This window comes from Polyodon spathula, chromosome 3 (assembly GCF_017654505.1).
Source record: "Polyodon spathula isolate WHYD16114869_AA chromosome 3, ASM1765450v1, whole genome shotgun sequence".
In the NCBI taxonomy this organism is placed as follows: Eukaryota; Metazoa; Chordata; class Actinopteri; order Acipenseriformes; family Polyodontidae; genus Polyodon; species Polyodon spathula.
Genome location: NC_054536.1, coordinates 4,319,482 through 4,332,712, shown reverse-complemented (window position 1 = coordinate 4,332,712; position 13,231 = coordinate 4,319,482). Strand labels below are relative to the sequence as shown.

Genomic DNA, 13,231 nt, shown 5'->3' with positions numbered 1-13,231 from the left:
TACTCCTGGGATATTTTTCTATTTTAACGTGTTACATATTGTAACGTCTTGTTGTGAAATAAAGGCGCACACACAGGGCCCCACTCCCCTGCTGCTATGCTGTCTCTGCCTGCATTCTGAGCAATATAATGGCCTTTATTACTTTTTGAAAACGACCAAATACCCAAACAAATATTTAAGTTATGAAAATCCTGTGTCAGTCCCAGCATTAATATATAGTAGGGGTGTGCCGATACCCTTATTTTCTGAGTAATTACCTTTGAGAAATTTGAAGTTGTTGGGTACTAATTAAATAGAATAAAACATGGTTAATTCATCAACACTAAATGCAGTCCCTTGATTTCCCTTGTTTGCACAATTATTGAGTACCAATCAGTACCAATCTGGCAGTGTTATTCAATATACCCGTCCTGATCTAACAAACTAAAACTCACTTATACTTCCTCGGAGTATTTGTATTGCCTTTTATTTTATACTTTCGATATAATTTGTATTGTACTTTCTTTAGAAAGCTGTCATCTCTGCAGTGAATTGTGGGATTGTAGTCCTGCGCAAGATGTAATCTCGGACTTTAAATTTGCCAAAGAAAATGGAGAACCCAGTTTCACAGCAGTAGTTCTTGAGTTCAGTTTAAGGGAAGGTCGCAGTTACGTGAGGAGTCATTTGCATTCGATAGTTTTGCAACATATTTTCATTGTCAGTTTACTACTTCGATACGACAGTACAGCAGCAATTTCAGCGCCCAGGATGAGAGGAACATTTGCTTCCAATTGGCTCAAAATACTCAATACAGAAGTTAATTGCCATTGATTGGTTCGTGTTGTAAAGGTGAGGGAAGGTCAGCTTTTCTTGTTTTGAAATCATCACATTCGTGAACAGATTGATTTAATTCGCCGACAAGTACCCCTTAAAGTAGTTTCTCGGAGAACACGAGTATTGGCACACCCCTAGTATAGGGTTTCCAATGCTGCAGAACATTCAGATGCTACAGTCTAATAATGAGAGCTGCTGCGAAGGACTGCACTTTTAATATTGATGGTACAAAAAAGAAACTTGACCTTAAAGAAATCAAAAAGCCTTAAAGATGTAATGAGCAACAAAAAAAAAGAAATAAAAAGGTTAAACTCCAGCCCTTGCAGCAAAGGATACATCTTTTGTTTTAATTGAATGAGTAAAAAAAATAAATCAAAATGTAAGGTATGTTTTCAGTGTACTAAGCTTATGACAAACCTTCTTGTTTTTGTGAAGAGTTTGCCCTGCTGCCCATGTAACTGTATCAAGAACAACAACAAAAAAGCCAACTTGTCAGTTTTGTTATATTAAGGCCACAGCTGGCTAATAAAACCGCACAGAGATGCAGTTTACTTTTTGAATTCAAATCTATCGAATGTTAGCTGAACAGCCGTGCCCTGTCTGTGGATGATCAGGCCAACCGCCAAGTGGTAGGATCCTCTGCTCCACGTGTACAGTGTGCCAGATGGTAGCTTTACATATGTAAATAATACTGTGTGCATGAAATAGAAGCTTGACTGTTGAACACAATACCTTGAAAGGTACAGTTAGGCTGTCCTTGTTAACGTTTACGTGCAAGGATTATAATGGGTTGTCCTAAAACAATAAGTGTAATGATGCCAGTGTATCATATTATTTTTGCATTTCTATATGTTGTGTGAATCATTAAAATAAAAAGAATTGCAATTTTTTTTTTTTTTTTTTGCTTTGCTTTCAGAATTTGATAGCGCTGTCTGGTTTTTGGTCTGTTGTGAACTTAAAAAATGCTGTCTGGGTTCAATTGTCTCTCTAGTTTAAATGTGGTTAAAGTGGGGTTTTTGGAAACGACTCTAAAATATAAATTCATAATAAGGGCATTCCACATTATTTGTATGTCAGCAACACTGTTCTGCTCTACATCATTTTAAAAGTTTACCACAGTAATTGCCATAGTCATTTGCCATAATTCTTCAAATGCTTTACCATACTGTGCCTCCTTGGGGCTTTACAGTTCTTAACAATCATGTGTGCTTTTACTATTGTAAACTTTTATAAGGAATTTAACACAACATAAATACTTGCTTTTGCTCTAAATCACATAGTCTGAACACCCGCTGAAGTGCATTTCTCAGCGTCCGAGAATATTCTAATACCATTCAAAGAATACATACTTGTACAAAGTGCTCTGCTTTGCACACAGACATGTACTCTAAAAGTACTTCAGAACATTAAAACAGTGACAGTTAAATGTGAAAATTAAGAAATCAGTTCAAGTCTTCACATTCAACCATCTCGGCTCTTGTACAAAAAATATAAATATTGAAATAGTTACCAAAATTGAAGTGCAATAAAACCCTAAACCGTATTGACACTTAAATGTTAAAACCTGAAATCTAAGCTATTCAGAGGTGACGGGTGTTGGCTTCACTTTTCTTTTTAAATGGAAACAGTTCTAATACCCCTTCTCCACTACAAGCTACAGCTGTACTGTTGGTCTATTAATTTTTGAACACCATTTGTTTGTATCTTTTGGCAAACCTGAGTTCATTAATTAATGTCAACAGTCTTTTGTTGCATGTGATGTCAGAAGCACAGCTCAGCTTTGCAGTGGGGGGAAAAACACGCCAGGCTCCCCTTAACCGCACCGTGAGGGCTCGGTTGCACAGTGGAAAAGAGGCGCAAGTCTGGGAAACCATTTCAGAAACGTTTGATGGGCCGAACCTGCAGCCAGGATCACCTAGACACCACGCCCTGTTTGCAGTGCATGTGATGGTAAAGTGTGAAAGCATAATCCCCTTGGGTCTTTTTAAAACTGTCTGAGTGTGAGCACCGTGTGCGTGAAAGCAAAGTAAGAACACTTTATAGGCTCGTAAACAATGGATTCTTTAAATCTGTCATTTGAGTCAATATCAGCTGCTGTGTGCAGCCCCTAGAGTTTTGGTGAAGCACAATGAAAGTTCATTTTTTAACTGCTGTTTGTGTGATTTGGCCAATCGTTGTGTGATAACATTGATTCATTACTGGGTGTGAGACCAGCTTTAAGTAATTGTCCGTGCATCCGTTCTAGGCCCATTGTATACCGGCTATAATTGATGTAAATTGATGTTAATTTGTTGGGGCCTTGCTGACAAAACATCCAGTTGCCATGCATTTTAACTGGAGGAACTTTTTTTTTTAATAGTAAGAAGCGCGCACAAAAATAAACCTGTCTAATTAAATTATAAACACACCTTCTGTCAATGTTTAAAATAATGATCCAAAATCTGATTTTGTACTCTGCACGTCTGTGTTTAGTGTAACATGTAGCAGCTGGAGCTGGTTCACACTTCACTGTCCTCGGCTACTCCTAGGCCTGTGGCCTGTGTATAGTATAGTGCATTGGCAGGACTGAGGGTGGTGTATTAGGGGTTTAAGCTGTTCAGTCACACCAGTGTGTGCTCGTAGATCTGATAGGGTTTTATGCAGCATTTTTGGGGAACGGTTTGTTATAAAACCTGTAACTGTCTGTTTTATACAGAGCTTTGAGACACAAGTTTCTTTCTTTTATTATAACACTGATCTGCAGAAGTGGCTTAAATAAGTAGAAACCAGAAAATAAAAAAAATAAAAACAACTTGGCTGTATTTTGTGAAACAGAAACCTCTGTATTTAGATGCATTTTCAGTTTCATTTGTGCAGGGCTATGTGAATGTGAGCTGCAATGTCTACTGTACAGTAATGGATGGGTCAGGTCTTTTTTGCTTAGTTCTATTCATATTATTTAATCAAAGCAAACAGTTGAAATCAATGAAATCTGAATGAGCAGCTCTTGTATAAAGAGCCTGAGGATCCCAGAGATACCCACCCTGATCATTATCTGCTGGCAGTCTTAATGTAGTCATTGGCGTGATCAGTAGATTTGAATCTCTCTCTGTTTACACACAACTTGGAGAAATCGTCCATGATATGGTTATGACAAAGTAGAAAATAAGAGTCTGCTTGTTTTTCTGGCCAGTTTGGCTGCAGCAGTTTAATGTAATGCAGGGCGGAGATTAGCCTTCAGGCAAGTTAATCCACAAATGCTTATCTGTTCACAGTACGCCATACATTTAAAAAGCATAAACCGTAAATCCTTGGTGTGTACTGCTTCTGTTTTCTCTTTGTTTAGCTTGTTCAGGGCTGCTGTAAGACATTGTTTTAAAAATGTAAAACTAAACAAAGACAGACTATATACGCACACACACACACACACACACACACACACACACACACACACACACACACACACACACATTAAGACCTTGAGAAATGCAGCCAGTGTTGCTGACAGCAATGTGGAGATGGATAGGGCAAGACTACCCAATGCAAGACAGAGGCTGGGGTGTGAACCTGGGACCTTGCATCAGACAGGGGTGTGAACCTGGGACCTTGCATCAGACAGCCAAGCATCTGAAGAATGATAAAAAAAACAAAAAAAAAACAAGAAAACCTCCATATTCATTTGGATGAGCTGAAGTATTGCCTTGTGTGCTTCCTTCATTTTCACCATAGGGGTCAGTCTTGTACGAATGCTTACATCATCTCTTTCTCATTATGCTACCCTCACCCTGCCAAACCTATCCTCATGTTTCCCACAGGGTTGGGGGTGTCTGTGTCTGTTTTTGACACCAGTGAAGCAGACACCTGTCCTTAAGCAACCACAAATATTGGGTGTCTGGTGACAGCTTAATCTAGGCTTCTGTCTTCTAACTGCACTTATTTCCTCAACAGGAGTGAATTTCCGTGCATTGCTTTGAATTGCAGTATGAAGAAGCAGCCTGGTTTAGTTTTTTTTGTTTGTTTTTTTGGGTCTTGAATTGATAATGGTTAAGAAGGGATGTTGCCGTTACCACCAGTTCAGTATAGTTACATTAATCAACTCATTTTGACTTTAAGTTTGTTCTGTGGAACTGTTTTCTGCACGTCCCTTTTTTTTTTTTTTTTTTTTTTTTTTTTTTGTCAAAGTATAAAGACTCACCCCTTATCATGGTTTTATTACACTTTCAGTGTTACTGTACTAAAAGGTGAAGGCCCTAGAGAAATGTTTAAGTGATTATTTATTTCTTCTTTTTTTGTTTTTTTGTTTTACTCTTTCTTATTGAGAATTAGTTTTGGTGCATCATTCACGGAATATGGCGCGTCTCTTTATTTAGGTCAAGGATTTTACAAGAAACACATATATAACAAGCTTTCTTATTTGTAGCCATTCCTAGGTGGAAACACACGTTAGATTGTGAGGAGGTGGCCAGTTGAATTTATTTGGCAGTTTCTCGAGATTGCTCTTCGGTTACTACAAAGCCAGCACACATTGGGACCTCCTGAATGTCTGTATCTGCAGTGACAGTGCAGGTAGCTTGTACTGCCCTGGAATGGGAATTACAGCCCACCCCAATCACACTGGCTGCAAGTCACACCTGCCCCTCGAATCACAGTGGAGCACTGGCTGCAAGTCACACCTGCTCCTCCAGTCACAGTGCCGCACCTGCTCCTCCAGTCACAGTGCCGCACCTGCTCCTCCAGTCACAGTGCAGCACTGGCTGCAAGTCACATCTGCCCCTCCAGTCACAGTGCAGCACTGGCTGCAAGTCACACCTGCTCCTCCAGCCCTGAAGAACACGTGTACTAAACGCTGCATGTCTGTTGATAGTGTTGCCCGCTCGTGTTTTTAAGGGCTCCCACAAGGATTGAGTGCTTAAGGAGAGTCATTAGACTGGTAAGTGTGACATGAAGCTCAAACTGAATGGATGTGGAAATGAGAAAAGAAAACAGGCCACCAGGGATCTGATCAGAATGCTTTATTCATCTTATGAGTGAAATCTGAAAATCCACGTTATTTTGAGTGTCCGGGTCTTGCAGTACTTGTAAGCAACAACATACAGTTTAGCATCAAATCGATTTGAGATGAAAGCTAAATATAGATTACTTTCTTTTTATTTGCATTTATAGATTGTTTCGAGCTACAGCACTTATAATGCACACTTTTAGATGGTACTGGGGAAGCATTGCTCTAACATCAGTTTACAACCAGGAGAAAGCATTTCATATTCTGACTGGACAACTGGAACAGACAGCAAGTATAAAGTACCATGTACTGATCAGGTACCGTGAATACTGTGATACACTGACACACTCTAGCAGTGCCAGTGCTGTGCCTACTGTTTTAGCTGCTTGTTTTCAAGACTTAACTTGTGATGTAGTGAACTTGAACTCTATGGCTTTCATTGTTCATGGCTTTTTTTAGACATTTGAATTATGCATAGTATAAATGACCTCGTTCACGGTTTGACGTATCATTTTACAAAGGAGTAGTGTTGGAAAAATCTGTTTGTTTTGTTGTCCCCGTCCTGTCCCCCCTCCCCCCGGGATAAATAACCTCAGAATCACACAGCGCTTTGCTTTGCATGGCATTCCTGCCTTCAATTACAATCTCTTGAAGACCAGTTGCACTGCTGTCCAGAAGAACCACAGTGACCTTTACCATGGCAGAGAACGGCATGTTTAAAAAAAAAAAAAAAAAAAAAAGGGGGGGAGGGAGGGTGGGTGAAGTGACTTTTGGTAACTCATTTTACTGGTCTTGCTTTGCACACAGTACTTGTTTTGATTTGCAGTTGCATGTAAAGTCTTATTTCTAATACAGTGTGCGGAGCATCATATCCCCTAACCAGAAGCTATTCGTTGGCAATGCAGCAGAGGCACTGCTTTGAGTGGAGGCTGCTCCTGTACTGAGAGGCTTTTTTTGTTGTTTTTGTTTTCGGCCATACAGATCACAGTGGTAATAATTAGTCTGCTGCTCCTCTTCAGCACTGCGTTTCCGTATTTGAAATTTCTCTGGTGTAGCTGTGATTTCTCTTTATTCAGGGCAAACACTTTTTTAGTTTTAAATTAGTATCCTGATAGTGTATTGTTTGTTTGTGTTTTTTCCCCTCTTAGCCTAACCTATGAGAGAATCTAAAATCATGTTGCATGCATAACAGCAGGGCAAAACAGAGAAAACAAAGAAATGTTATCATATATTAATCTGTCCACTTGGTTGCTGAGCAGTGCAGTTGTTACTAGTGTTTCAAATGTACATGTTTCTGCCCATTTGAAGTGTTTTTGTGGCACAAATGGCTCCTCGGAATCTCTAGAACGGTCTTGCTAATTAACCCTCGATGAATACTCTCTGCTGCAGTTGCTAGTCATACTCCTGTCTGTACCCCTAGCTTTCTTGAAATCTGAGCTGCATTAGACACCAGCTGCTATTGTATACCAAGAATGGCTAGAGTGACAGCCCACGGGATCTTTACATCTAAACAACCTGCAGACAGACAGCTTTAATTCAGTCACAGCTGGATACTGACCCTAGTGCATAATGACCCAAAATGTTCTAAGGGGTAAAGGACTAGTGCTTAAGAGAAATCAGCTGTGCTGTTGCTGATTTACTTCTATATTGCGTTAGTGTGTTTTATAAAGTAATAAAACCCTACGATAACCCTAGATGCATATTATCTAAGTGATCTTGCTCTGTCTTCCTTGTAGAGATACTCATTCCTGCTTTAATTTACAGAATTATACCTGTGGCATTATTACAGTATGTGTACTGTTCTCCTATATGCATTTACTGCATAACTCAAAGCACATTCTCAGTGCCAGTTTTGTTAATGCAGTGTACGTCTTTACGTGTACGTCTTTACATGTGTATTTCTGTGCCGGCAGTACAGCAAGTAGGTGAAGAGAGATTAGGTCTTTTAAAGCATGTTTGTCTTTGCACGCGTACACCTTCTATACACTGTCATTATCCATTCAATACTGCATGCTTTTCATAAAGATCATGGATTATGAGGTAGAACAAGTCAAGTCTGACATAAGTCTAAGATGTACTTGCTTATTTCCCTCTATTGAAAAATAAAAAAAAGAAACATGGTAAGTTCTAGGAATTTAAACAACAAGCAAAGAAGTAGACGATACAATGTTTATTCTGTTACAGTCCTGTGCTTTCAGCTTTTCAGTTCCTCAGACTATCCAGACCAGCTATAGAAAAGTCAAAGTTGTTTCTGGTGTCTCTCTCATTATTATTATTATTATTATTATTATTATTATTATTATTATTATTATTATATTATTATTATTATTTTATTATTTTAATTTTTGTATTGAAGGTATGGTCGTAATCTAGGAACAGCAAAACAATGGTTAATTCCATCCATAAAAAAGGAGGCACTGTGTACATGTGCCTGTCCTAGACATCTACTTTTATCGTGGTACTGATGGCTCTAACTTTGTATTTACAGTTGTGGCACGGGATTATGGGGATTTCTCAGTGAACACATTTTCTGGAGTGAATGCCCCTTTTTGAATTAGTTTTGGGATGTGAATCTGAGAAGGTAGATATCAAATAAAATCAAATTCTCCATTAGAAGGCCCTACTGTTCAGGCTGATCCGGTACTGTTATCGCAGTTCATTCTCTGTGTGGTCTCTCTCTCCAAGTCCTTTCTAACACTGTACACACAGACACACCTGACAGCTGAGAGCCAGCAGATGTTACCTGAAACCAGAAGCGATGGGGAGTAATAGAGCACTCCACACGTGTTCGTTGAGAATTGTTATGTGTGCATTTCATGTAGGAGTTACTGCAGTGACTGTGAAAGTGTTTTTCTTATATTTTATAAAGGCTTTGCTTCATTTATTTGCACTGGTGTACCTTTTACAACAGCATGTTTCCTCCAGAATATTTAAGCACCTTGCAGATTGTCGCATAATGTTGGTGGCCATCCTATTGACAAGCCCTGTATATGTGATAATGTGTTTCAACAGGTTGAACCAAGTAAAGGTAATGTAGATGCTCAAAGTTATTGTTGTAGTTATAGATCTTAAAAACAAGCCTTTAGCTTGTCAATTAACTGTCCTTTTCATGTCCAGCTAGCAACAATTTTCCAGTGCCATTTGTTTCCTTGTATTATATTTCTGTAAAGGAATGCAGTCATGTGTCTTTTCTTCTGTTGGCTAAGGATTTTATTATTACAACCATGAACAGGGTAGCCTGTGTACTGTGCTTACTTGGCTGTGGCATACATTATTCATGATGGCATTTTATCATGCCACATTTCATTTTCATTTAGCATTTATGGAAGGGTGACCTTTTGAAGATGATCTTTCTCCAATTTTTTTTTTTTTTTTTTTTATTTCCTTTTAAAAATTCACAAAATAGTGACGTAATTGGCATTGACCTATTTACAAAAACTAAAATAACACTAAGCAGAGCACTGCTGAAAAAGACATCTACATTCCATTTACTGTAGTGTTTGGAAGCCTGGGTAAAAAAAAAAAAAAAAAAAAAATTAGAACCATGTACTGCATCTGGACATCAGAATAAAGAAACATGTCAACATAAAAGGGTTGAACCCATTGAGTGCCCTTGTCCTCATTTGAGGACAGGTTGCTTTGACATGTTGTCTAACCTTTTTAAACTGCCATCTACCTGTTATTTAAATTTTACTTTAATTTTGTTAATTACAAAAGTTAAATCTAAATGTAATGTATCAAATTACACAAGTGCAGCTTGTGTTCTAATTTTGCACTTAATGTGTTAAGAAAGCCAGTAGGCTATAAAACAGCATCTTTAAGCCAGTGGTGTTGAGGCTGTGCTGCCTGCCACATACGACTAGAAGAGAGTAGCGTACAGTAAGATCTGTGGATAAAGTCTAAGGTGTTGCACGGGCGTTCAAGCTGCAGAGGGGACACGATCTGGTTTTTGTCAAACTCAAACTATACATGTTTTAATTGTTATTTTATTCTTGTAAAAACTTAAGTGGCACTGATTTATTCTGTCTCCCCCCCTCCCCCAGCAGCTTGGGAACAGCACAAGGAGAGTGATGGGCTGTGCTATATATTTGATGGCAAGTAGCAGATGCTGAGCAAGTTATTTGAAATGCCAGCCAAGGAAATGCTACAATGGGGGGGTTGGCTATTTTAAAAAAAATGGATCTTGTATTTGCATTTGAGAAATAACCTTATATTGGACAACATGTTTCATAAATATAGGAGCTGCATATTTAAGGACAACTGGAATGTATAAGAGCTCTGCTAGAAGCTACACAGTTCATTTAATTATTCAGTTATGCTGGCCTGGAGCACATGCAAAGCATCTTGGGTGCATTAGTGTAGATGACAATACAGCCTATTCACAGTCAATTTAATGGGAGTATTCGTCAGAAGTCAAAAGATGGAAAATCCAAATTCTTCAGATTATGACTGTTTCCAAGCTGTTTCCAGTGCCTTGCAGGGCCTCCATTTTGAAATAAAAACAAATGTTGGACTACAGTATAATGTTGATAATGAAACGTAAATATAATTGATATATAGTTACAGTATGTGTTTGCTTAAAAAGAAAAAGCTGTTCTAATTGTATTGCTACAGCATCTTATATTTACATTATTTACATCATTTCATCTCAAATACAAGAAATATACTTATAAACAAAAGGGAAAAAAAGGAAATGCTTGAGCTGTAATTTGTAGATAAATGGGCAGTACTATGTTAGTATGTTGTGTAACTAAATACCATTTCAGTAGTGCTGTTTTATTTTGTTCGGTTGTGTATTGGAGAGCTTGCTTGAATGCATTTCCTTTCTCAGTGCATCTCTGCAGAATGACGCGAGGGAGCTAGTTTTTTTTAAATTTTTTTTATAAGCTTCTAATAAACATCCTTTTAAGAGTAGGGTAAGTCTTGCTGATATTGCTAGCAGTACCTAGCATGGTTAACGTAGGGTGTCAGTCAGGAAATGGAAAATCCTGCTCTATATACTGAAATATTCAGATGAAAGAATATATTTATGATTTGAAACAAGATGAGCAGCACTGACTCGCCCTAAAGCAATGTCACCTACACTGACTCACCCTTAAGCAATGTCAGTAGAGTAATTTGGGGGATGCTGTTGTCTTCATGTTGCATTGTGACGTGTGAGACGGAACAGACACACTGTCAGTTGAGTGCTAGGGCTGTCAAATATGGCATGCCCTCTGCGATTAGGAGTCTGTTCATTATTTATGGTGGCCCCTTTTTTTATACATTTTTTTTTTTTATAGTTTTTTATAGTACCCAATGTATACATTTCTCCCCAAGGCTTTATCCATTGCTTTTAGTTATTGAGATATTTACCACCATGGTTTGCACCCCCTTCCTCCTCAATATCTTCCAAACAATTACACTGGAAAGCTAATCTTATGAAGAATATTTTCATTTTTTAAAGCAGTGTATTCCCTTATCCTCAATATAATACTCATGTGGCTAAATGTCCGACAGACAGACCAGCCTTATTTCCATTGGGAAGATGTAGTATATTTGCAGCTCTGGAAGACAGTCGCAAAGGGTACACTATAACACTGAGATTGAAGCAAAGAGATTATGCACAAAAATGTATGTAGCACAGTCAATTTTCTGTTGTTACATGAGAGAGAGAGAGAGAGAGAGAGAGAGAGAGAGAGAAAGAAAACAGGGCTGATTTGTGATAAAATAATCTATCTGCAAAATGTCCCTTTCCCCTTGGCTCGGATGCAATATTATCAACGTCCTGTGGCTGAATAATGTAAATCAAGGCAAATGGCTTTGTGTGACTGCAGAACTAAAAGATGAAAGTCCAAGCTTGATAATGTAGATGAACATGAATGACCATTCTCTCAAAATGCTTAGGGGTTGGATCAGGTAGTTTCTAGTCTAATGGTGTTCTCATACTTTGCTGGACAGTTAAACATTTAAAGCAATTTTTGGAGTGCCTCGAGACCATTCATTTTGTATTCATTTATTTTTTCAACCAGATCAATTTCAAATGATATGTGCTGCAGTTCTGTTCATTACAGCAAGCCAGAAGCGTAGGCAGGTCAGATCGTGTAGCCAGGGGGTGATGCACAGCCCACAGGGAAACTGTGACAGAGCCTCATTAGTTGCACACAGTTCAGCTTTTGTTTTATGTGCCATTTTGAGAATGTGCCGTCTGCTTGTGCAAAGTCTTGGAGTCGGCCAGTGCTAAGTTCAAAGCCTGACTTTCGCCAGGTCTGCCAGTGTGGATAACATCGATTCACTGGGCTGACAGCCTTGATTAGCTGAACTGAACAGCATAATCAAGATGTGAGAGGCAGTCAAAAAGAAAACTGCCTTTATCGATTAGCAGCGTGTAATAAATCATCTGTGTGTTGTAGAAGAATACTGTATTATGAAGAGCAAATTAAACAAACAAACAAAATGAAAACCCTGACCATTTTTGTTATTAATGAAATGATATCAGTAATGGGGTCTGGTTCAGCCCGTGCTTTTCTCCAGGTTGCCCAGGAGGATTGTCCAAAGCACAGTGACATAAATACATCAGGTACTTGCAACACCTTTATACCAAAGAATGACACTACACCTGGACAAACTGACACTGTCTGCTCTCGGAGCTACCATGAGAAAAACAGGGAGTGCGCTGGGCATTGCTGGACTTGAAAAAATGCCTCCTATTTTTATTATTTATAGTAACATTTTCTGTTCAAATACTCTGTATGTAGACATTATGATAATGGTGAACCTCGTTCCCATGGTAACATGCCTGTTTTAGAGCAAATGCCATAGAGCAATGGTTCTCAAGCCTGGTTCTTGAGGACCACTGCCCTGCTGGTTTTTGTTCCAACCAAGCTCTCAGTTACTTAATTGAACCCTTAATTGAACCAATAATTAGCTTAATTATTTTAAACAGTACAATTGTATAAGGAACTTAAGTTCTCCAACTTTTTATAAGCTACACTATTTAAAAAATCAATTTAAGCTAATTATTAGTTCAATTAAGGGTTCAGTTAAGTAATTGAGAGCTTGGCTGGAACAAAACCCAGCAGGGCAGTGGTCTCCCAGGACCAGGATTGAGAACCACTGCCATAGAGAATGCCCAATAAAAGATCTGGGGCTGCAGGCTGTCCCTGGGATTGTGTTGTGTTGGCAAAAACAAACCCTTGACAGAAGCTGGCATTTTACATTTCCCACTATGAGGTCCTATTTAGCAGTGGTGGTCCATTTCCAAACCACTGAATCGTAAAACACACTTTGCAGATCTGAACCTTAAGTAATCTTCTCTCTATCAATTAACCATAGGAGCTCAAGTTCCTAAGCATGCTGATCACTGTCAGGACCATTTCCTCAAACTAATTCTTCTCTTATGAGCTTCATTATGTGGGACAATGTGTGCACTCTCTGTGTAAGAGCCTTTGAAATGCACCA

At 38.7% G+C, this 13,231-nt stretch overlaps 1 protein-coding gene across 12 annotated transcripts in view; it reads left to right on the top strand.

Moving 5' to 3' along the window:
* LOC121310568 (disco-interacting protein 2 homolog C-like) overlaps positions 1–13,231 on the top strand; it is a 166,246-nt gene that overhangs the window by 10,757 nt on the left and 142,258 nt on the right. The window lies entirely within an intron of this gene.